The 22058-nt window shown below is 40.4% G+C and overlaps 1 long non-coding RNA gene across 1 annotated transcript; it reads left to right on the forward strand.

Moving 5' to 3' along the window:
• Positions 1-6235: 6235 nt before the first annotated feature.
• Positions 6236-13888, forward strand: LOC309499249. Its single transcript, XR_014206170.1, has 6 exons — positions 6236-7290; positions 8679-11256; positions 11374-11474; positions 11640-11766; positions 12087-12188; positions 13835-13888. It is a non-coding gene; the product is annotated as an uncharacterized lncRNA (long non-coding RNA).
• Positions 13889-22058: the final 8170 nt, after the last annotated feature.

Genomic DNA, 22058 nt, shown 5'->3' on the forward strand with positions numbered 1-22058 from the left:
CAAAACTCACAATCATAATATACCTCACAACACTGGTTTTTCAGCACCTGTTTGAGACAAAAGGAAAGGCATGGACGTTCAACACTCTTCTAATAATATGTTTCATTACCACATTGATCAAATTACAGTTTTTTTATTCGTTATGGTATATTTTCACAAGTAAAGTGTACATTTTCAAAACTCTCACATAAATCCAAACTGATCACACTTGTAACACAGCTAGTTCTTCTTTCAAAACCTTCTCATTCTTTCATTACAGTTATACAAATTTTCAGTCAGCATAAACATTGTTTCAAAACACAAGATTAATGTAATATGTAAGGAGAACATTTGGTTCACAGAAATCATAGCATTATAGGTTCTACAAAGACTCTAATGCCACGTAATTCATTCATAACTATTAGGTCTGGTCAATCACTTGACACACTTAGAGTATATAAGTATTGAACTTTCTCTTTTACGTTCACAGTTGATGATGCTGATGTTCCCTTCCCAGTCTGGGAAATAGCTTTCTTATAATAAATTAACTATATATTTTTATTTAAAATTAAGCTTCTGTGAACATGTGTAAACTATGTCCCTTTCGCGATGCACGCTATATTATTGTGATTATGTAATTAACACAGGAAATGTTAGCAGTAATTTGATTGTCCTACTTTAGTGTAAAAATGTTAATAATTTTAACAATGAAAAACGTAAAATGCTACAGCGGTGATTTTAAGTCCATGTCAGCCTATCATTCCGTCGTGTTAAAGACCCACTGAAGTGCCTTGAAACGTGCAGCATTATTCAGTGTATTGAAGAAATTTCCACTGATTCAGGAAAACAGGGCGGGACATATCGATCAGCTCCTCCCCTTTTTTTTAAATAGCCAATAGCATTTTGTTTATATCACAGCTCGGCCAGAGCTGCTGATCTCGGTAAAGCTGCAGTTTCCTCCTAATCTCTAACCGTTTCTCCTCATCTCCTCCATATCGCTTTAAAATATAGCATTCTGTGCAGAGTTTTTGTGTTATGCATTAGTGTCTCTGGACTGGAGCAGACTGTGTGCGCGCTGCGGCAGTTCGCATGACACTTACGTGAAACAAGACTTCATTCGCCCCAATTGAAATCATATTTACACTGTCTGAATCATTCCCTGTCCCCTATAGTGCACTATGAGCCATTCACCATATAGAAAATAGTAAAATAGTATGTGTGATTTACCCGCAGCATCAGTGTCTATTTATAATGTATGGGGCGGGATGCTTTAGATTCTAGAGAGCATTTGATTGGACATAAATCTGAGTGCAGAGTGATGTCATCAAAATCAGTGATCCAAATTGGCGGAAGTGAGAGATTTTAAGTTTTGAATGCTTATATCTTCTAAACGTGAATTTTGTCATTGTTTTGGAGCACACTATAACAATAATGCTAACATATTCATATAGGCCTACTAAAAACTAAAATGCTAAAAAATAGCCTTTAACTAGCCTACTCTCTTTTAATCATCAGATGCGAGTTTATTTTATTTATATTCTGCAACAGTGAATTAGAGAATTCCTAGAATGCCATAGGTTTTATGACTTGAGTCTCAATTATGTACTTTCTGCGCGATGGCGCCCTCTGGCTATGATTATGAATGAAACAGGTGTACTCTTGCTAATGCTCACAACACCACATTTTGGGTATATATATATATATATAGTTTTTTTTTTTGTATATACTCTAAAGAACTTTGAAGTAAACATATGCTAATCCAAACATTTCTCTGGTTCAAGTAATATACTAGGCTGCAGTTTTATTTTTTTCTTGCAGTGGGTGCGTAAGATTCTTGACTAAAATTACAAAATCATCACAGATTTTATCATAATAATTCAATGTTGAATAATTAAACTTTAGACCTTTCCTGTGATCTTAGGATAATGAAGTATTTTCAAGTGCTCAACCAAAACAGATCAGAGTCCTGAAGGGGTCCTGTTTGGTAAACACGCCTCTGCCCCTGCTACCCGTTATCCGACAGAAGCACTAATTTAATTCCATACTCGAGCCAAACCAGTTTAACAAAGACTGCACCCTGAACTGCACCCAAAATTGCCGCTAGAAAACATAACATTTATTCAAATTGTGAATGGATACAGAAAGCGAGCAAAGTGCACCCTTACGGAACAAAAATATATGGGAAAATAATTCATGTGGAGGGCGTTCCCTTAGATATCATATAATAAAGGCTAGATGTCTCGTGCGCGCTGCTTGCCAATGGAGGTCGACGTCCGCACACGGCGGCCATCTTACCACAGGGAGCTCGCTCACTCGTAACATGTTGCATGTACTTTTAAATAACCATAACTTGCTCAATTTTCTACCGATTTTCAAATGGTTTGGTTTGTTATAAACGTCAGACTCGTAGTTATGACACTGCATACATATGAATAATTATAACAATGGACTTCCATATGAAATAATTATAGCCACGTTAATAACGTTTGTAAGAAACCAAACCGTTTGTAAATCCGTCAAGATTTTAGCGAGATAAGAGGATTTGTGTGCGTGCTGATCACTCACCTTAATTCCCAGCTTCCCTGTGGTAAGATGGCCGCCGGTGATGCCGGAAGTGACTCCGTCGTAAGACATCTAGCCTTTATTATATGATATCTATGGGCGTTCCCCCATAGCGTCATCTACGCAGTGCGAGTTCCCTTTTGAAGGGGAACATCTGTTATTGTTTAACCTAACTGCACTGCACCATGAATCTCTTACATGTTCTACACTTTGTTGGTTATAATGAGTGGAGTGGTTATAACAAGCGGCGAACCATTTTGATCTTGATTAAGTGGACTGCACTTACTTAAATACCTCCGACTGGCCATTGCATTCATGCACTCAACAGACATGTCTGTGATTGGCTATGCTCAACACTGCGAAACTGCGTTGTAAATGCAAACATTTGACGCTCTTTAGAGTGTAAACACAAATATGCAGGGGAGCATTTGAAAGCAACTGCCTATCAGCAGTACCGAATATAGCATTGGCTATTTGACCTGCAGTCCACCAGTGCTTATTGATTACAGACCCGCACCACAAATGACAAGGTAAATATTTTCCACCCATTTCATTAAATATTAGCGGCCCACTCATTGGGTACTTGTCCACGTGCAGGACTCTAAGATGTTATTTGAATTGCGATTAGTTATTTTGGGCTATGTAAACGAACATATTGACAATGTTATGCTGGGTACACACTAAAAGATTTTTATAATCTTAAAATAAAAAAAGTGAGAGACCACAAACATAAGGAGAAAAAATCCTAGATTTACCTGTTTTGCTCCTATAACATGGTGCCATGATGCCATTATGTGACATAGACAGCACACCACACACAAACAAATTTTCAACTAGAGTCATCTTGTAAAAAAAATAAAAAATTAACTACAGTATTTCTTTGGTCATACAAATCTTCAATATGCATATAATAAACCCATGGTTAATTTTCGGTCTCTCTCTCTCTCGGTCACACACATACACATACTAGTACACCTATCCTTATGTGGACATCCCATATTAGGCGTAATGGTTTTTATACTGAGCTAATTAAATTTTCTAGCTCCTTTCCCTAACCTGCCCAACACAAAAAACTTTCTGCATTTTTACATTTGAATAAATATGGGTCATCATAATGTAGGTCAAACAAGATACATACACACACACACACACACACACACACACACACACACACACACACACACACACACACAAATCTATTCTGTTGCTATTTGGTAAGCTCTTCTCCTTGTAAAGTCTATTGTGGTATGTTTTTCTTATAACAAGTTGTATAAACACTCATACTGTTGCCACAAATCGACCAGCTGATCCTTAATCTCTGCTGTCCAAATCCATTTAACTTTATGCTGCGCCGTTTGTTATGCTTCTGTCTTCTCTCAGTTTGCTCTCTGATTGGATATTGTTTCGTTTCACATAATAATCTCCAGAGCGTGCGCGTGTTTGTCCTCTGGGTTCCCCCCACACATCAGGATTTCTGATCGTAAATATTCAACATGTTGATTTGTGATCGGGGCGGCTCCGATGTTCTTCCGAGCAGATTCAGTCACTCTTAACACACCTCACACCAAGGGAAAATCTGATAAGATAATCTGTAGAACCATCAAGATAATCGGGACATTACCTAGGATTGTCGGAAGGGGAGAAATCGGCCCAAAATCAGCCCGATTATCTTGTGGTGTGTACCCAGCATTAAGCAAGAGGTGTTATGTTCCTGCAGTCTGCCATATTGGCACATAAAGGAAATGTTTGTCTGAAAACATTTCTTGTTAAAATTTAGATTTTGTGTTCTGTCGTAGAAATTTTAGACTGTATATTAAACTAACCATGTTTCTAACATCTAACCTTATTTGAACAGGATATAGGCTACTGTACGAAATCAATGGAAAACTTGTGACTTTGACTGTGTGCGTATGTATGTATGTAAAAATAACATAGTTTGGGAAATGAAACTAGACAGTCTGTTAGAATCTTGTGATTAACAAATTAAGTCATCATTAAAACAGTTTGCTTGTGCCAGTGACAGAGGAAAAAGGTTGGGGCTTTTGAACCAGTTGAACCAATCATATTAAAGGTGACATGTTAGTCTTATTTGTTTTCTCGATTCTATAAAAACTGTTGTATCTGTGTTTTACGGGGGGATTTCTCAGTGGAATTTGTCTGAGATCCTCCGGCCTTGCTTCTTGGGAGAGATTCCCTGAGAACTGCTCGGGAAGATCTCCTGGCCGTTAATAAAGGCATTTGAGGGACATTTGCTGAAGTCTGTGTGTTATTACTGCTGCGCAGCAGGTCAGTTTAGGGAAACAAGCAAGTTAGTTAGAAACTCGGCCAGTTGTCGACTGAAGACGCAAGAGCTAGAGTATAAAGGTTATTTCATGAGTTCACATCAGTGCCGGCCCGAGCCTTTTGGGGGCCCTAAGCAGAATTTGATTTGGGGGCCCCCTCCCACCACGTAGAGTCACCTGTGCTTGACGATTATTGACACAATGTCACGCTATAATGTTACATTATAAATTAATACCTTGTCTATCTGGGAATTTAGTCCTTGTTTCGTTCTTTTTATTTGTGTTTTTATCTGTTTTATTTTATTTGTATTTTTTTGTATGCCCCCTTTCTTCATTGTCCTCAATGTTGTTAGTCCATGTACTGTTACTCATCTTCCATCTTAAGGACCACAATGGAAACAAGCCTTTGGACTTTTTTGTGTTTTTATCCTTTTCAACACTTCGTGTTGATTGTTGTTGTTCAATAAAGTTTTCAATCAATCAATCAATACAATGAGGTTATGTATTAATACAAAATAAATACTTAATAAAAAATAGCTACTTAAAAAAGTTTTAACTTTTTCTTTACTCTTTTACTAACTCTTGGAAACTTCTGAAAACAAACTGTCACAAAACATATTAAAACAATTATTTGCAAAATATCCTCCAACGTTTTGCAACACTTTGCAGTTTGAATGATGTCTTGTATGAACATGACGGAGTATGTTTTTGTTTCCACTGTTCGATCGCCCCCGCGACTCACACACACACACACACACACACAACATGTTCCAGCTTTGTAATCTTCCACTGTGATGTTTCCAAGCACATTTTTGCGCGTGTGAAGAGGATGATTTTTTCCGTCGATATTGGATCGTGAGTGAAGTACAAAGCCTATGATAAAGAATAGTTTACCATCCAAATCCATCGCGAATGTTGAAACATTTTGATTCTAATGAGAGAGATACGTGAGCCCAACGCCGCTTACTTTCGCTTTCGCTCTAAATTATTTCGTTTTGGCTTGTTTACAGTTATTTCTATAGTTTATAGATTTTTTTATTCTTGTTCTGTTCTGAATATCATTACATTTAAAGGATAAATCATTGATCAAATCAAATTTTTGTGACATGGCTTAACATTATCGTGACTTTGCGCACAAATTGTCTATGCACGCGAGGTTATGCGCATGACTCAAACACTGGCAGACACAACAGCAGTTGTAGGCAGGTATATTGATCATGAAATCAGAATTTTCTTGTCTTGAATTATTAATCCTTTCATTCATTTATGTCACTTGTTTAAGTTAATTAATATGTAAAAAAAATATAATAATAATAATAAATAAAAAAAACTCGATTGGGGGCCCCCTGGTGGCGAGGGGGCCCCAAGCAGCCGCTTAGTTCGCTTATGCCTCGGGCCGGCCCTGGTTCACATCTACATATAATTAGTACAATAGTTTATGCGTATTTGGCGTGCTGTCCGGGGGGAGGGCTCCGAGCTCGGAGTTAGGCCCGAACCCAGAGTACTCCCCCCAGTTGGTAAGTGTAGATGGAACTGGAAGTGAGGAGATGGGGTGGAGGAGGGATGCTGACAAACTTTCAATGAACAGAGATAGGTCTGCTGTGAATTTATACTCTGTCATTGAGTTGATTACTGATTAATCTCCAGCTGTGCATAATTTGGTTAATTATCTGAACCTGCTCCTCCCGAACTTTGTTAATAAAACATCATTAAGTGTCAATTTGTAGACGCTCTGTGTCGATCAGTAGACGCAACAGTTTTATTTATTAAGTGTCGATTTGTAGACACTAGATAGTCGGGTTTAGGGGAAAAATCCACAACAGTACGAAGCCTCTGTGAAAACCACCATGATAAAAACAGTCTTGTTATCATTATTAACTTATCGAAGTTCAAAACAAGAAGGCTATAGCCTCATGAAAAAAGAAAACACGCAAATATCTTGGTTGCTGCGGTTACTTGCATTCCTCTGCGGTTGGCATGTCAGTAGCGCGGTACTACAATATTGCGGTTATTGCAACAGCCCTACTGGAAGCAAGTACACGGGAGGACACTGGCTCCACTCGGAGATTGTAGAATCTCGCGAATGTGTTAGGTGTCGCCCAGCCTGCAGCTCTAGATGTCTGTTAGCGAGGCAGGCCTTGAACCTGGTATGCCAAGACAATAGCGTCCACTATCTAGTGAGACAACCTCTGCTTGGGGAGAGCCTTTCCCTTCTTCTGCCCGCCGTAACAGACTGTTACGAACTCCTATGAGGTAACATTGAGGTTGTGATAAAATTTGATGTGATTAGGGTGGCAAGAGACAACACAACAAATTAGTGCGAAAGAAAAATTATTTATTATACAGAAGTGAAATTATAATACAACAAATAGTAATAATAATAATGGTGAATATAAGCAAGGAAAAAAATAAGCAAATATTTACAGATCAAGAAAAATATCTGATAAAAGGGATGCAATTAGCAGTGGTGGACAGTAACAAAGTACATTTACTTGAGTAATGTACTTAAGTACACTTTTTGAGTATCTGCACTTTACTTGAGTATTATCTTTTCTGGAAACTTTTTACTTTAACTTCACTACATTTGAAAGACAAATATCATACTTTTACTCCACTACATTTCTGTCAAGGTCCTTGAGTAGAAAGTAGTAACATCAGTCAGGGGATGATTTTGGTTTGGAAATGAAAGTCGGGTTGACGTCAAAGCCAAAAAACTAAGCCAAGGGCACTATGTGAGGGAACAGCCATTTGGGTGTCCGAAACCATTGTAGATGTTATTGAGTGCACTTATTCAATCTCATATTCAATCCCACTACTGGAACTGTGTTCTAGAAATAAATGTGATATTGATATGAGGGTAGGCATAGATTCAGAGGCATAAGGTAATATAAAACAATGCATTGACATTTACTTTTTACTTTTGAATCAGAATTAGAATCAGAATCAGAGAGAGCTTTATTGCCAAGTATGCTTGCGCATACGAGGAATTTGTCTTGGTGACAGTAGCTTCCAGTACACATACAATATAAAGTGACAAGACAAGTGACAAGTAACATAGGTATAAATAAAAAAATTGAAAAAAAAATTAAAAGATTATAAATTATAAATATATATAGAGTTATAAGGTGCTATAATGAAATGTCTGAGGGAAGTATTGCACATGTTTGTTCCACAGTAGGGGAACATTTAAGTGTTCCTGAGGTAGATGGCCTGGGGAAAGAAACTTTTCCTGTGTCTGGTTGTTTTTGTGCTCGGTGCTCTGTAGCGTCGACCAGACGGTAACAGTTCAAACAGAAAGTGTGCTGGGTGTGACGGGTCCAGAGTGATTTTGCGAGCCCTTTTACTCACTCTGGATGAGTGCAGTACTTTGAGTGTGGGAAGGGTAGTGCCAGTGATTCGCTCAGCAGTCCGAACTATCCGCTGTAGTCTACGGAGGTCGGTTTTGGTAGCAGAGCCGAACCAGACGGTGATGGAAGTGCAGAGGATGGACTGGATGACAGCTGAGTAGAACTGTACGAGCAGCTCCTGTGGCAGGTTGAATTTCCTCAGCTGACGCAGGAAGTACAGTCTCTGTTGGGCTTTCTTCACAATAGAGTCTATGTGAGTGTCCCACTTCAGATCCTGAGAGATGGTGGTGCCCAGGAACCTGAATGACTCTACTGCAGTCACAGTGCTGTCCATGATGGTTTTGATACTTAAGTACTTTTAAAAACGAGTACTTCTGTACTTTTACTTAAGTAAGAATTGGTCTTTACAACTTTTACTTGTAACGGAGTAATATTTGACCAGTAGTATCTGTACTTTCACTCAAGTAAGGAAGTTGTGTACTTTGTCCACCTCTGGCAATTAGTGAAGCCAAAGAAAAGAAAAGAACAAAACAAAACTCATTCTAACTTGTAATTAAATCTCTATTCTAACTAATAAAAGAAAGAAAAGAAAAGACATCAACTCTTTAGCGTCAGCGTTTTGCTACGACAGTAACAAAAAGAATAAGCGTACAAAGCAAAAAAAAAAAAGTTGCTTCCTCGCGTTCCGCGTCTCTTATTGCTGCTGGCGGGAAACTTGATTGGCCGCAGGGGAAGTGATGTCACGTGATTTGATAAAAACTGACATCTCCCCAAGCCAACAGCATACCAGAGGTGGAGCGAACCTAAGAATATATCAGAGAGAGAGATAGAGAGAGATAGAGAGATACAGCCACGCACAAGCACAGGGACGTAACACAGACAAAGAGCTGGTCTGAGGTCCTGAAACACTGCGTTCTGCCTACGTAAGCGCGAAGGGCGCGTACTGGACAGAGCAGTGCCAAGGCTGGGTCTGCCTCCTCCAGGGGCAGCGCTTGCAGGTTCACCACCTGATCTCTAAAAGGAGTGGTGGGAACCTTGGGCACATATCCAGGCCGGGGTCTCAAGATCACGTGAGGGTGAGGTCCCCTACCTTCTTGATGGAGGCCAAAGCAACCAGGAGCGCCACCTTCATAGAAAGGTACTTAAGCTCTACTGATTTACAATGGCTCGAAGGGAGCTCTCTGCAGCGCAGATAGTACCACTGCGAGGCCCCAAGAGGGCATGAGTAGGGGGCAAGGAGGATTTAACCTCCTCGCCCCGTCCTTCGGATGAGATGTAAAACCGAGGTCCTGACTCTCTGTGGTCATTCAAAATCCCAGGATGTCTTTCGAAAGAGTAGGGGTGTAACCCCGGCATCCTGGCCAAATTTGCCCAGTGGCCCTTCATGGCCCATCATGGCCTTCTAATCATCCCCATATACTGATTGGCTTCATCACTGTCTCCTCTCCACCAGTTAGCTGGTGTGTGGTGGGTGTTCTGGCGCAATATGGCTGCCGTCGCATCATCCAAGTGGATGCTGCACATTGGTGGTGGTTGAGGAGATTCCCCCTTTCTATGTAAAGCGCTTTGAGTGCCGAGAAAAGCGCTATATAAATGTAATGAATTATTATTATTATTATTATTATAAGGAACCTGACGACCAGGTTATGCTGTCCTACCATTTTTGACTCCACAAGGTTGTGGTGTGCACAGATAGCAGCCACATAAACCTTAAGGGTGGAAGGAGACAGCCTTCGTTCCAGCCCTTCCTGGAGGAAGGAGAGCACAGACCCGATCAGGCATTTTCTGGGATCTTCTCGGCGAAAAGAACACCAGGTGACGAAGAGGTTCCACATCAGAGCGTAGGCGTGTCTCGTGGACAAGGGTCTAGCTGAAGTGATGGTAGCCACCACCTGAGGTGGTAGGGTACTCAAACCTTCCGCGTCCCGTCCAGAACCCACACATGCAGGTTCCACAGATCGGGACATATCTACCTGTGCGTTGCCGAACTGTTCCCAAATCAGCTGAACCGTCTGGGGATGGAGTCTCCACTCCCCGGGACATGAGCGTTGTCGTGAGAGCTCATCAGCTACACGATTGAGCTCGCCCGGAATGTAAATGGCACGAAGCGACCTCAGACACTTGTGACTCCATAACAAGAGATGGCGGGCGAGTTGCGACATACGGCGCACCCTGATGGTTGATGTACGCTACTGTCGCCGTGTTGTCTGAACGGACTAGTACGTGCTTACCCTTTAGCAACGTCCTAAAATGGCTAAGCGTACTGCCAGCAACTCGAGGCAATTGACATGCCAAAGGCGCTGGGGTCCTGTCCAGGAGCCCACGGCAGCATGTCCATTGCACATGGCACCCCAAACCGTGGCTAAGGCATCTGTTGATACAACAACATGCCTGGGCACTCGTTCTAAGGGCACTCCTGTGCTCTGTTGCCATGCCCATCCCAGGACTCGATCGCGAAGCCAGTGCTGAAGCGGGTCTCATATGAAGCAGTCCGAGCGGCGTGACTGCCGCTGCTGATGCCATATGCCCCAGGAGCCTCTGAAATAACTTAAGTGGGACCGCACTCTTGCCCTCAAATTGACTCAGGCAATTCAGCAGTGACTGCACGCGCTCGCTCATGCCCGTCTGCCCGTCAATGACAGAACATTTTCGGTTAATTTTCGCACCTCTGCAAAGGACACAGCCGTGATGTTTTGTGCTAAAAGAGTATGCTGCCAATTGGTGGTTTGCAGTCACGTGATTGTGATGACGCGCAAAATTCAGATGGAGGGCAGGAAGTGAAGAGCGGAATGGACGAGATGGAGGAAAGTCCATACTGTACTACTTTAGAAGCTATTACAAGAGAAAGATATAAACAAAAAATCAAAACATATGTTGGACGTGATCCTTACGTTATGAAGAGGAGCAATTTTTCAACTGAATTGAAAGATTTGCCTGCCTACCTTGTCCTACAGACATCCTTCTACTCAAGACAACAAATGAAAGCATACAAAAGTATGGAGGCATACAACTTTTTTGTAAATGGTTGGGTCCACGATCTCGGTACCACGATGCTCCACAATGAGTGTCGTTTGGTTTTCGCCCGGGTGAGTGACATTTCTTGTTTGTCCTGTGGATTAATCCGTAATGTTAACCCTAACAACCATTCAACGCTGCGGCGCTTCTCGACGTTACTTTTACGGCTGTTTACTTTACGTTATTAGGTTAACCACTCTCAAAGGTCCGCCGAAACACCAGTAAAGACGTGGATCATTGCGAAAGAAAGCGGAGAAGTCATTACAGCTCATTGCAATTGCATGGCAGGGTAAGTTATTTTCGCCTGTATTTTGTATAACTGTTAGCTGTTAGTCTTGCTTGTTCTATTTATTGTTTTAAACATATCGCCAGTGCACACCCATAGATTAACCATGCAAAATACAATGTTCAATTTGTGGTTAATTAAGAAATGTCTATTCTATTCTTTTCTCAGATTGTCAGAGTCCTGTTCACATGTAGGGGCAGTTATTTTTTCCATTGAAGCTGGTGTTAAGATACGAGATACAGCCTCCTGCACAATGGAAAAGTGCAAATGGCTGATGCCATCACATGTAAAAAAGGTATTCAAATGTACTGTACATAACATTACTTTTGTTTTGTACCCTACTTTACTAAGGGAAATGACAGCGACTGTCAATTCCTAAAACACGCTTGTGCAGGTAACACAGGGAAAGTATGATCTAACACTGCAACCAAAATTCATATGGTTTGACTTAGATTAATACAAACAACACAAATTGCAGTTGCAATGTCATATTTTAAATCTTAATCTTCGATGTTATGGACCACAGAAGTCTGTGTTAAAAATTGTCAGTTATTTTTTGTCATTTCCAGTAATAGGGCAGTACTTTATGTTCTTCATGCTTTTAAATTTTTCCAGATTCCTGCTTCTCCTGTAGCTCTTATAGACTTCTCCTCAGCAAAATCCAAAAAACAAAAACTGGATGATGCCATCGCTGGGAAATCAACTGAACAACCTAAGGTTGTGAACCCACTTCAATGTCCAAGAGTGAAGAAAGGGTCAGAAACATATGCTAGGTTTTTTGAGTCCTTAAGCAGAAACTGTCCAAGGAGTGCTGCACTGATGGCTAGGGAGAATTACCATAAAGAATTTGTCCCCATCTTATTTGCTGCCTAAAACTGTTCTTGAATACAGAACACCAGAGACTCTGCAGCTACCCCCCAAAGAGCTTGGAGAGCTATGCCAGGATTTCCAGCTAGAAGAGTTAACCCCCTCTTAGGTCCATGCTGTAGAGAAGGCAACTCAAAGCCAGGGTTCATCCAGGATCTGGTTTCGACAAAGAGCTGGACGCATAACTGCCTCTAAGCTGAACAAGTTCTTAAAACTAACCCTCTGAATCCATCCAAGAGCTTGATTAAGGCCATATGCTACCCAGAGGCACACAAATTCACCACAGTTGCGACAAGGTATTTAGGAATTGAATTAGGATAAGACGAAGGTGAGATTTTGGGTAAGACTACCAGAGTCCTGCAACGGGTACCCGCATAAAAGTGGCTAAAACGGGTGGATTGTGACATTCCTAAAATTCACGGGCGGGGACGCGGGCGGATAATGAACTCCTTGAGGGCGGGTAGCGGATGAAAAATATGTGCAATATTTGTATGTCTAAATTACCAGCATTACACATACGCAAATATGTGTTTTAGTCAGGCCATCCTTAAAAATATTCTTGTTTGCCGTAACCCGAACGACCCTGTCAATTTAGGACCGACCCAATTTTATTTTTTTCTCCCCTTTTAGTCCGACCAAGTTGCGACATTAAATGTCTCTGTACTGTAGGCTAATAGGCCTATGTGTTGTAGCCCAGTCATTAAAAAACGATTTAGTTTCATATTCATGTTTAAATAAAATAATATAATTTGTTTTATATATTTCATGTTGATTATAAATGGAGTGGGCAGACATGATTTTGACCACTTCATTAAGTTTGTTCAGCCTTTCTTTAAAGTGAATTTCGTTTTGTATTAATTGTATCTTAATTTTAATCAATGTTTCATCTACCAAATTCCTGGATTTAATAAATAAGAAGTAGGCTAAATATAGCAGGCAGGCAATATAATCAGGACACGGCCAGGCACCCGCGTGTGAACTGATGAACTTAAATGAACCGAAACTTAACGTATAAGCTACTTGCCTCACAGACCTGAGAAATAGAAAGCATGAAATGTGTACTTTTAAACAAAACAATTCAAAACGAAAGAAAACAGACTGTTCTCTGCTTATAATCCGTATGAAATGTGCATTTCTCTCTGGCGCGTTCACTACTGCGAAGATCGCGAGTCAGCATCATCATCTTTGACACAGAAAACACTTGCTTATTAATAAACAATTGAAATGTCTCATTGATATATTTGACATAGGCCTATTAATAATCATTACTTTTCCAAGTTCTTTGTGACAGCTTTTAGGTGCGTTATTGGCAGCGCACCCTTACATGTTGTTACATGAACGCGTCACCTGTGTGGTTTATCGCGGGCACGGGTCGGGTAACGGGCCAAATATTAACGGGTCTGGGCGGGTGCGGATTTAATTTTGATATTATCACGGATATTATCACATTATTACCATTTCATTTTTGGCTGATTGTTTTTGTGTACTGTTTACAGGTACGGATGTAAACATGAGGCACAAGCCAGAGGAGAGTATGAGAGGCTGATGGGCAGTGTTGGGCAAGTTACTTAAAAAAAGTAATTAGTTATAGTTACTAGTTACTTCTCACAAAAAGTAACTGCGTTAGTAACTGAATTACATCATTACAAAAGTAACTAATTACCAGGGAAAGTAACTATTGCGTTACTTAATTTTTTTTTTTTAAAGTTTAAATATAAGAAATTTCTTGGATACCCCCAATATGAAATGTTAAATGAATGAAATTGACACTAAATAGAACATCTTATTATTATAAAACATTGTACACTAATCTACACTATTTTAATGTTGCTGTGGGACAATGTGAGAGACACCTATTAATTTAAATATTAAAATAGTATCATTACTATAGTGCAACAATAAAACAATAGATGGTTTAGAACTTTTAATATTTATTGCACAGACCACAACTGGCCAACAAATAAGTCTAAAAATAAATTATGCTTCTTAAGAAATGTACCAAAAATAAATAAATAGTAGCCTAATAAAAATATACATACACATACACTAGTGCATATAATTAAAATGATAAAACTCACACACCTTTACAACTGGTAGACATTCTGTATAGCCTACTTGAAGTATTTTCTTCCTCACAATAGTAAGTTTAACAAAAAGAGCTTTCAATATAATACTGAACAATGTATCAACATAAATAATAATAATACAATATAATCTTTTGGGGGTTTATTTTTATAACCTACAGAGAACGTCATTATCAGAGGTTATTTTAGCCAAATTCTAGTCGTGTTTGCCGCACGTGCTCACAACCTTCAAACAAATAGGCCTATGTTTGAACGTTCCCTGCAGGTTATTTTGGAGTTTATGTTATATAAACTAATTAAAGCATTGCATATGATACCAATATGCTACAGAGATTATTCAAATGCTGATATGTGTAATTTATTTATAAATAAAGTATTTATGCTCGGACACATTCGGTCTCTGTCGCGCACTGTCGAGCGCGTTCTCGGACACACTCGGTCTCTCTCGCGCACTGTCGAGCGCGTTCTCGGACACACTCGGTCTCTCTCGTGCACTGTCGAGCACGCTCGCGGCATTCGCCTCGCTTTTGTCGAGTCCCGCGCCTCATAAACACTCACACACCAGAGAAAAAACTTTGCAGCTCCCATGGCTGAGAGAGAGCCTACTCGGATGAAAACCGCTTCAGTGAGCTCAATTAAAGTAACGCCGCATTTTTATTGACAGTAACGGTAACGGCGTTGTAATGGAGGAAGCAGTAATTAGTTAGATTACTCGTTACTGAAAAAAATAACGCCGTTAGTAACGCCGTTTATTTATAACGCCGTTATTCCCATCACTGCTGATGGGTCTGGAGCAGGAGGGCTTCTCCTGTATGGAAAGTGGTATCTGGCTGAATTCCAAGTGGCCATACATGGGAGCCTCGCCTGATGGGACTGTCACATGCGACTGTCATGGAACTGGGATTTGTGAGATAAAAGTAATATGGCGATTCATTAAAAACGTGCTAAAAAGATGTTTGACATGTTAAATCATAATTTCACTTAACTATTCTCACAGCCTGACTCAATACTAAGTGACAAGATCGGGAAACCACACAGTCTGCAAATAATATTCAATGTTTTAATTAGTGAAATAAGCAAAAATATTAAAAAAATTACATGTTGTTTTCACTGTGAATTTTAGTGCCCACACTGCAAGGAAGATGAAGGAAATTTACGCCTGTGTGCTGGAGACAAGGGATTCTGCCTCATTAAAGACGGGGATGATGTTACACTGGACAGGAGCCATGCTTACTACTTCCAAGTCCAGGCACAGCTTCACATAGTGGATGCTGAGTATTGTGACTTTGTGGTGTGGAACTCTAATGACATTTTTATTGAAAGAATTGTACCTGATATGGACTTTTGGGATGATGTGATTCCCAAAGCTGAGAATTTTTTTCAGAAACTGTATCCTTCCAGAAGTGTTGGGACAGCAAGTTACAAAATAACTAATAGCTAACTAAGTAATAAAAATAACTAAGTAATAAAATCTAACCCTAGCCAACACAGTTCAGGTCCTTCATTCAGTCTTTTTGCCAATGAAAAACACTGATTAGCATGAATGTGTATTTTTTTGACAATCAGATGTTTATTGACAATTATTATTAACAATGAAAAGATTAAGATTAAATTATACAACGAAAGGTATTACTGGTGTTATTTACAAGACCTAAAACAGTGTACACTTTTTTAAAAAATTTATTAAATGTCATTAAAATCTGAACTTTGAAGTTCCAAATTCAAACAAAGCTACTGCAGCTAATCTTGTATTTATTTCTACATGGGAATATTTGCAGGACTCCACGGTACTTTTAGATTGGATTGAACTCCTAGGTTACACAAAAAATTCACTAAAAACACAATGTATTGTTATGCTGCTATTCTGTTAGTATACCAACATTTAATATATAATTTATCATTAACGTCCAAAGTTTTCATTTAAACAGTTGTCAATTCATTTATAAATATCATAGGAAAAAATGTCAAACGCTCAGCTGAGCATGTTTTGCTAGAAAGAAAAAGTAATATCATTGCTAATGATCAGAAGTTTACTTCATAGTTTGTCAATTATTGCATTAGTGTGCACTACTACTACTGGCTTTGTTCCTTTTTACACTGAAATGACAAATTAACCACAGGTATTACTTTTACCAACCATGACCCATTTATATGCCATGCATGTTCTGGTAGTTTTTGTAATTTTTTACTCCAGTGGGACCACAGACTATTTGACAAGGCACAGCAAATAACTCCAGTCTTATCAATCAATGTCAGTGACTCGCCTGGTTTTGTTGCCATGTGTTCGATGGGCATTGCCCTACTTTGCTAAATCTGATATTTCCTTCTAACCAATCCAATAACCCTTTCCACATGAATACGCACATTAGCTATTTTTCTAGTTTCTTCCACCTTGTATGCTGACAGCTGTCTTTTCCTCTTTGTGAATGCAGGTGTAAGGACCACCCATTGGCCCAATGATGGAGTCCAACGGCCTGGGCGAAGGAATAATGCGTGTATGTCTTTTCAGCGCTCCAGTGAAGTTCACTTAATTTATTGGAATTTAGTTTAAATATTACTTTAGCCTTATGCTTAATCTGACTCCAATTTCAAATGATAATCAAATTTAGATTGTGTTTCTTATTAGAAAAGATACATAAATATTGATTATTAATTAATTTAGATCTTTGATTATTCTGAGTATCCCATACTTTCAATTATTCATTCATTAAGGGACCCGATGTCGCACAGAGTCACACGCCCCGGGTTTACGTGGATTTCACGGACACAGCCTCACCAGTCTGATCTTGGTCAGAGGGTGCAGGGTTTGCTAATACCTCTTAAGTCAGTTGCCTACTGCTCACTCATTCAAAAAAGTGTAGTTTATTTAGCCACTTCCTTACAACTTGCCAAGTCAGTGATAGACAGAAATCAAAATGTCTTCAGATGACGTGCCTACTGCTCCATTCATATGCGCCTTTAGTTTGACCTATCCTGGACACAGAGCTGTGGTAGCACCAGCTAAATAATCTACTAAACATAGACATATTTTAGACATAATCTACTAAAATAATGATTTCAGAAAACTTCAGAATAAATCAAGATGTAACATTTATTTGTTAGGTAAAAATGTACCATGCCAATTACACAAGTAAATGATTAAAAGCCAATTCTGAAATAATAAATACATAACATCAGTTACTCAAAGATGACTCTAAAAGTAAGCAATGCATTCCTGACAGAGAAACACAGTGGTGTGTGAGTGTTTTCCAACAGGAAAACACTGAAACAGCACTGTATGGGGGATGTTCTTGGTTAAAGGGTCCCAAAGACTGCTCTGTCACCTACCCTCAAATACCCAGACCAGAACAAAAGGGTTGTACCAATATTTGGGTTGTACCCCGCCGTGCAGGGTTTTTGTCTGCCCGACCCCGCCGTGCAGAACTAGCATATGGATTTGGGCCGTCAGAATAGGCTCCACTCACCTCGCTGAGCTACTGCTCGAGCATCGGGCTGTAGTCGGTTGGCTTAAAAGTCAGCCCCACTCCCCTAGGCTGGGTGCAGATAAAATTATGTCACCTCTAGAGCCACTGGCGGGCCCGCACCCTGTTAAATCTCAGGGTTAGGTGGTAGTATTCCCCTGTGATACTGGGTAGGTCTGAGTACTTCACTCTCAGTTCTGTATTATCCTACCTCGCACCATTATGGCTCGGGTCGAGCGGAAAGTTCTAACCTTCACTTCTTTTTGGTTTTCGAAGTACATTCCCGTGAAGCCAGACCATTGCCATGAGCTGACGCCCATGCATACAGATGGTAGGCCCCTGACTCTGGGGCCTCCGTTGAGGCAAAGTGGTGTATGTTGTACTCCCCTTGCTTAAATGGTGCTGTGTTTTTTGCTGAGTACACTGCCATGGGCAATATGATTAGGGACCAGGATGCTGTAGGCGCTGTGTAAACAGCCTATCTGCCAACGAAGGCTGCGCTGTTAGGTAGTGGGCCTCAGCAGGCCTCCTTGACTGGGCAGCCCCAGAGGGTGCTGTAGGCCAGCTTACCTCAGGTGGTTGGCCGTAGTAATTCAGGCAGTAGACTCACTTTTGGGTAGTAGGCCTTAAACAGGCCTCCTCAGAAGGGAGTCCTAACGTTGTGGGACATACATTATAGCTGCGACCAGGTAGCTAGCCTTACTAGGCCTCCTGTGGGTGGCCTCAATATTTGTGTTGGTGTAGTATGTTTCCCAACGGTATTTGTTTGTAGCAGAATAGACTGGCTATCAGCTAGTAGGCCCAACCAGGCCTCCCTGATGGCGAGACCCCGGCAGTATGAATTTGGCTGACAGCACTGACTTGCTTCAGGCCTAGTAGGCCTTTCAAATCTTCTAAGTGAGTCTTGAGTGACGGGGTACACAAACAGTGGTGTTGATGGTTAGGCGTTGACCATAGCAAGGCCTCCCTGACCCTGAGCCCCATCATGGGGTGCTCGACTGTTAATTTACTGTCCAATCACGCAATTGGCTTCAGTGGGCCTGCCCCGATTATGATCAGCCAAATTGGATTGACCACTGTCAGGTGGTTGGCCTTATCAGGCCACCATGGCCATGGCAGTCATTTTCTTACCTAAATAAAACTTTCAGACGACTGGCTTTACAGGCCGCTCTGAGACTGAGCCCCAAGACTGGCAGGCCTTAGCAGGCCACCCTGGGACTGACACCCAGAATCAGGGTTCATAGCAATAACCAGTTTTTAGCTAGCTATCAGGTAGTAGGCCTCTCCAGGCCTCCCTGAAGGCAGGTAGTAGGCCTCATCAAGCCTGTCTGAAGGTGAAGTCCCAAGGATGGGCAGCTGCACAGCTAGCTTTACTGAGGAGGTAGTAGGCCTCACTAGTCCTCCCTAAAGACATGTTCCCAAATACAAGCCTCCTTGTTAGTGGTCTTCCAGCGACGCTGGGTTCTGGCAGCTAGTGGCCGCTTGCTATCAGTTCAGCTGGCCTTAGCAGGCAGCTTCTGAAGGCGAGCTTGCGCCTTAGCATGACTAAATAGTCATTTTTCATTTTATCTAGCCTACAGCCTGGTTTGCCTACCAGGCAGACCAAATAGACAAAATAGTTTTGTTGAGGTCATTTTTAAAAGGGATACAATGAAATAAGTAAATTAATTTGGGCAATATATTAATTTTCATTGTATTGAATTCGCCAATTAATGACAGCGACAAGTCCATCCATTGGTTATGATCCATTTTAATTTGGTTCAAAAGCTTCACATAGTTTTCCTGGTTGACTTTATCAATGGAGCCACCAATACTGATACCCAAATACTTAAAACCACTGGGACACCATTTTAAGGATCCAGAAATAGTTCTAATATCATTGTGTAATGTAGGGGTTTCCGACAGGTCAATTTAGCTCAAAAGGAATTATTAATACATTTATAGGGAATTCGAAAGAATCACTTATTACGGCCATGCAAATTACTTGTCCAGCGTTCATTTGAACTCGGCCGTAACTATCAGCTCTGCAGCGGATATAAATATCCAAACTATAGTGAAACACTATTTATTAGCAAGGTAACTTAGATCAGCAGTTTAAGACATTAAATTCGTAAGCACATAACACAAGTAACACTTCTCTTTAAAATACAAACAAGATTTTATTGACAATTCTAACACATAAAACTAATATCTAACACAAACACACGCACACATACGAGTTGCAGAAAGAATGAGTTTTAAGAGTGAGATGATGAAATCCCAAGTTTCTATATGCACTTATAAGGCATGACCTGAACGAACCATCAATCATTAATTTAACCCTTCTATCGTTTCTTAGGTGGGTTATTAAATCTATATCAATGCACCAGTTCAGCTTAAGAGTCTGGAGGCTACTTGCCTTTGTCGGTGTAAAAGGGGTTTCCCGGGTTCATTGGCTGGCGTCTCCTCGTGCCTGGATAGATGTCTGGGGCGGCCAATCACGTGGTGTGCTGGCGGATGGATGGAAAGTCTTTGAAGTTGGAAGCGGGCTTTGCAGTCGAATCGTGGACCGAAACTTTGCCACAAAACTTAACTTAGAACCGAGACTTACAACGGAAAAGAAAAGAAAACTAAGAAAAAAAAGAAAATTGAGACGAGAGTTGTTAGACGGCTTGAATGAAGCTGTTTAACCCATGTTCTTCTGATCTTGATTTGGGTTCTTTCGTCTGCTCGTCTACATGGTTACTCGTCTGTCTGGTTACTCCGTCATGGCTTCTCCATGATCGTTTTTGAATCGACTCTTCTCCAAGCTTTGTTCGGGTCCTAAGATTTTAAACTCAAATGTTTGTCCAGCCTCCTGGATGAGTTCTGACCAATTAGGCACTGTCTTTATTTGAGAGGTGGCATTTTCTTCACTTCTCATTGTAAATCATGCGTTATCTGTGATCTCTTTACTCTCCAGCTCTAGCAGAGAGTACAGAGGCCACAGTTTAGACATCATTACTATTATAAAAATACGAAACATTTTACACAGATTTCAATCAAGCCATCTTTTGAATTAAGAAAATACGATCGTACTGATAGGAAACGAGACACACTTTCATAACAATTACTTTTACTTTTTTTAACAATTACATGACTTATATGGGATCTAAGCATATTAGACACACATATAGGTTGTAGACACAATATAGAATTATGTAGTTGCACGATGTTTGATTATAAGTCCATCGAGAATTGTTTTGGGATGATTGTATGTATTTTTATAGGTAAAGTCTCAGTCTCTGTGGTTTGAGGTCTGTTTTGTATATCTGTCGTGGGATCAAGCAACCTCTGCCGTTATCTTGGTCGGGCCCTGAGCTTTGCCATCTTTGAACCAATCAGTCTTTTCCAAACTATCTAACATTGACAAAGTTCTTCCTTTAGTTGGATTCATCTCTTTGAAGCTTGCATGGCTATAAAGTTCTTAGCTGGGGGTTTTGTTGGTTAGCGTAGACTGGCTGGAGCCTGGATTTTATGGTTCTGGATTGGTGATTTGGGGTCTGGAGTGTTGAGTTCTGTGTGGAATTATGTTTGAACGAATCACCTGTAAGATTCATTTTTGTTTGGTTCGCCCTCAAACCCTACAATTGTCTAATTCACTGACTGGAAAGGCTTCACTTTTTGAGTAATTTAACTTCAGTGGCATACCGTGGGGTTTCAGCCAGGGCCTTCAGTAACGATAACGAATTCTGGACATTGTAATGTTATTTTTTTCCGAAAATTGTTATTGTACACATGTATTGTATCTGATTTAGCATTGTACTGTATAGCAACCTCCTCTCCCCAATGTTGAGGACATCAGCGCGGGCAAGCGTCGACACATCGCTGGCCCCCTGGGGCATTCTGTCACTACGCATCAAAATTTGATTGGCTGATAACACGTCAGTCAAAGTTATGATCAAATGGAAAATGGCTGCTTAAACGGAAGGCTAGCTATACTACTAGTGCTGGTCCACGGAGCTGCGTTTAGATGACATATGGAAAATCCAGCTCAGCCTCACAAAAAATAACCATATTCTTTATGCAAATATAATCGTAACGTACTGAAATAGACAGTACGAATTTAGACAAGTGCTTTTAACCCGATACTGCATTGTATTCATTGAGACATAGAGGGGGAAAATAATTAGCTGGATTAGTTGGAAATAATGAGA

This window comes from Leuciscus leuciscus (genome assembly GCF_965113295.1).
Source record: "Leuciscus leuciscus genome assembly, chromosome: 5".
NCBI classification, from domain to species: Eukaryota; Metazoa; Chordata; class Actinopteri; order Cypriniformes; family Leuciscidae; genus Leuciscus; species Leuciscus leuciscus.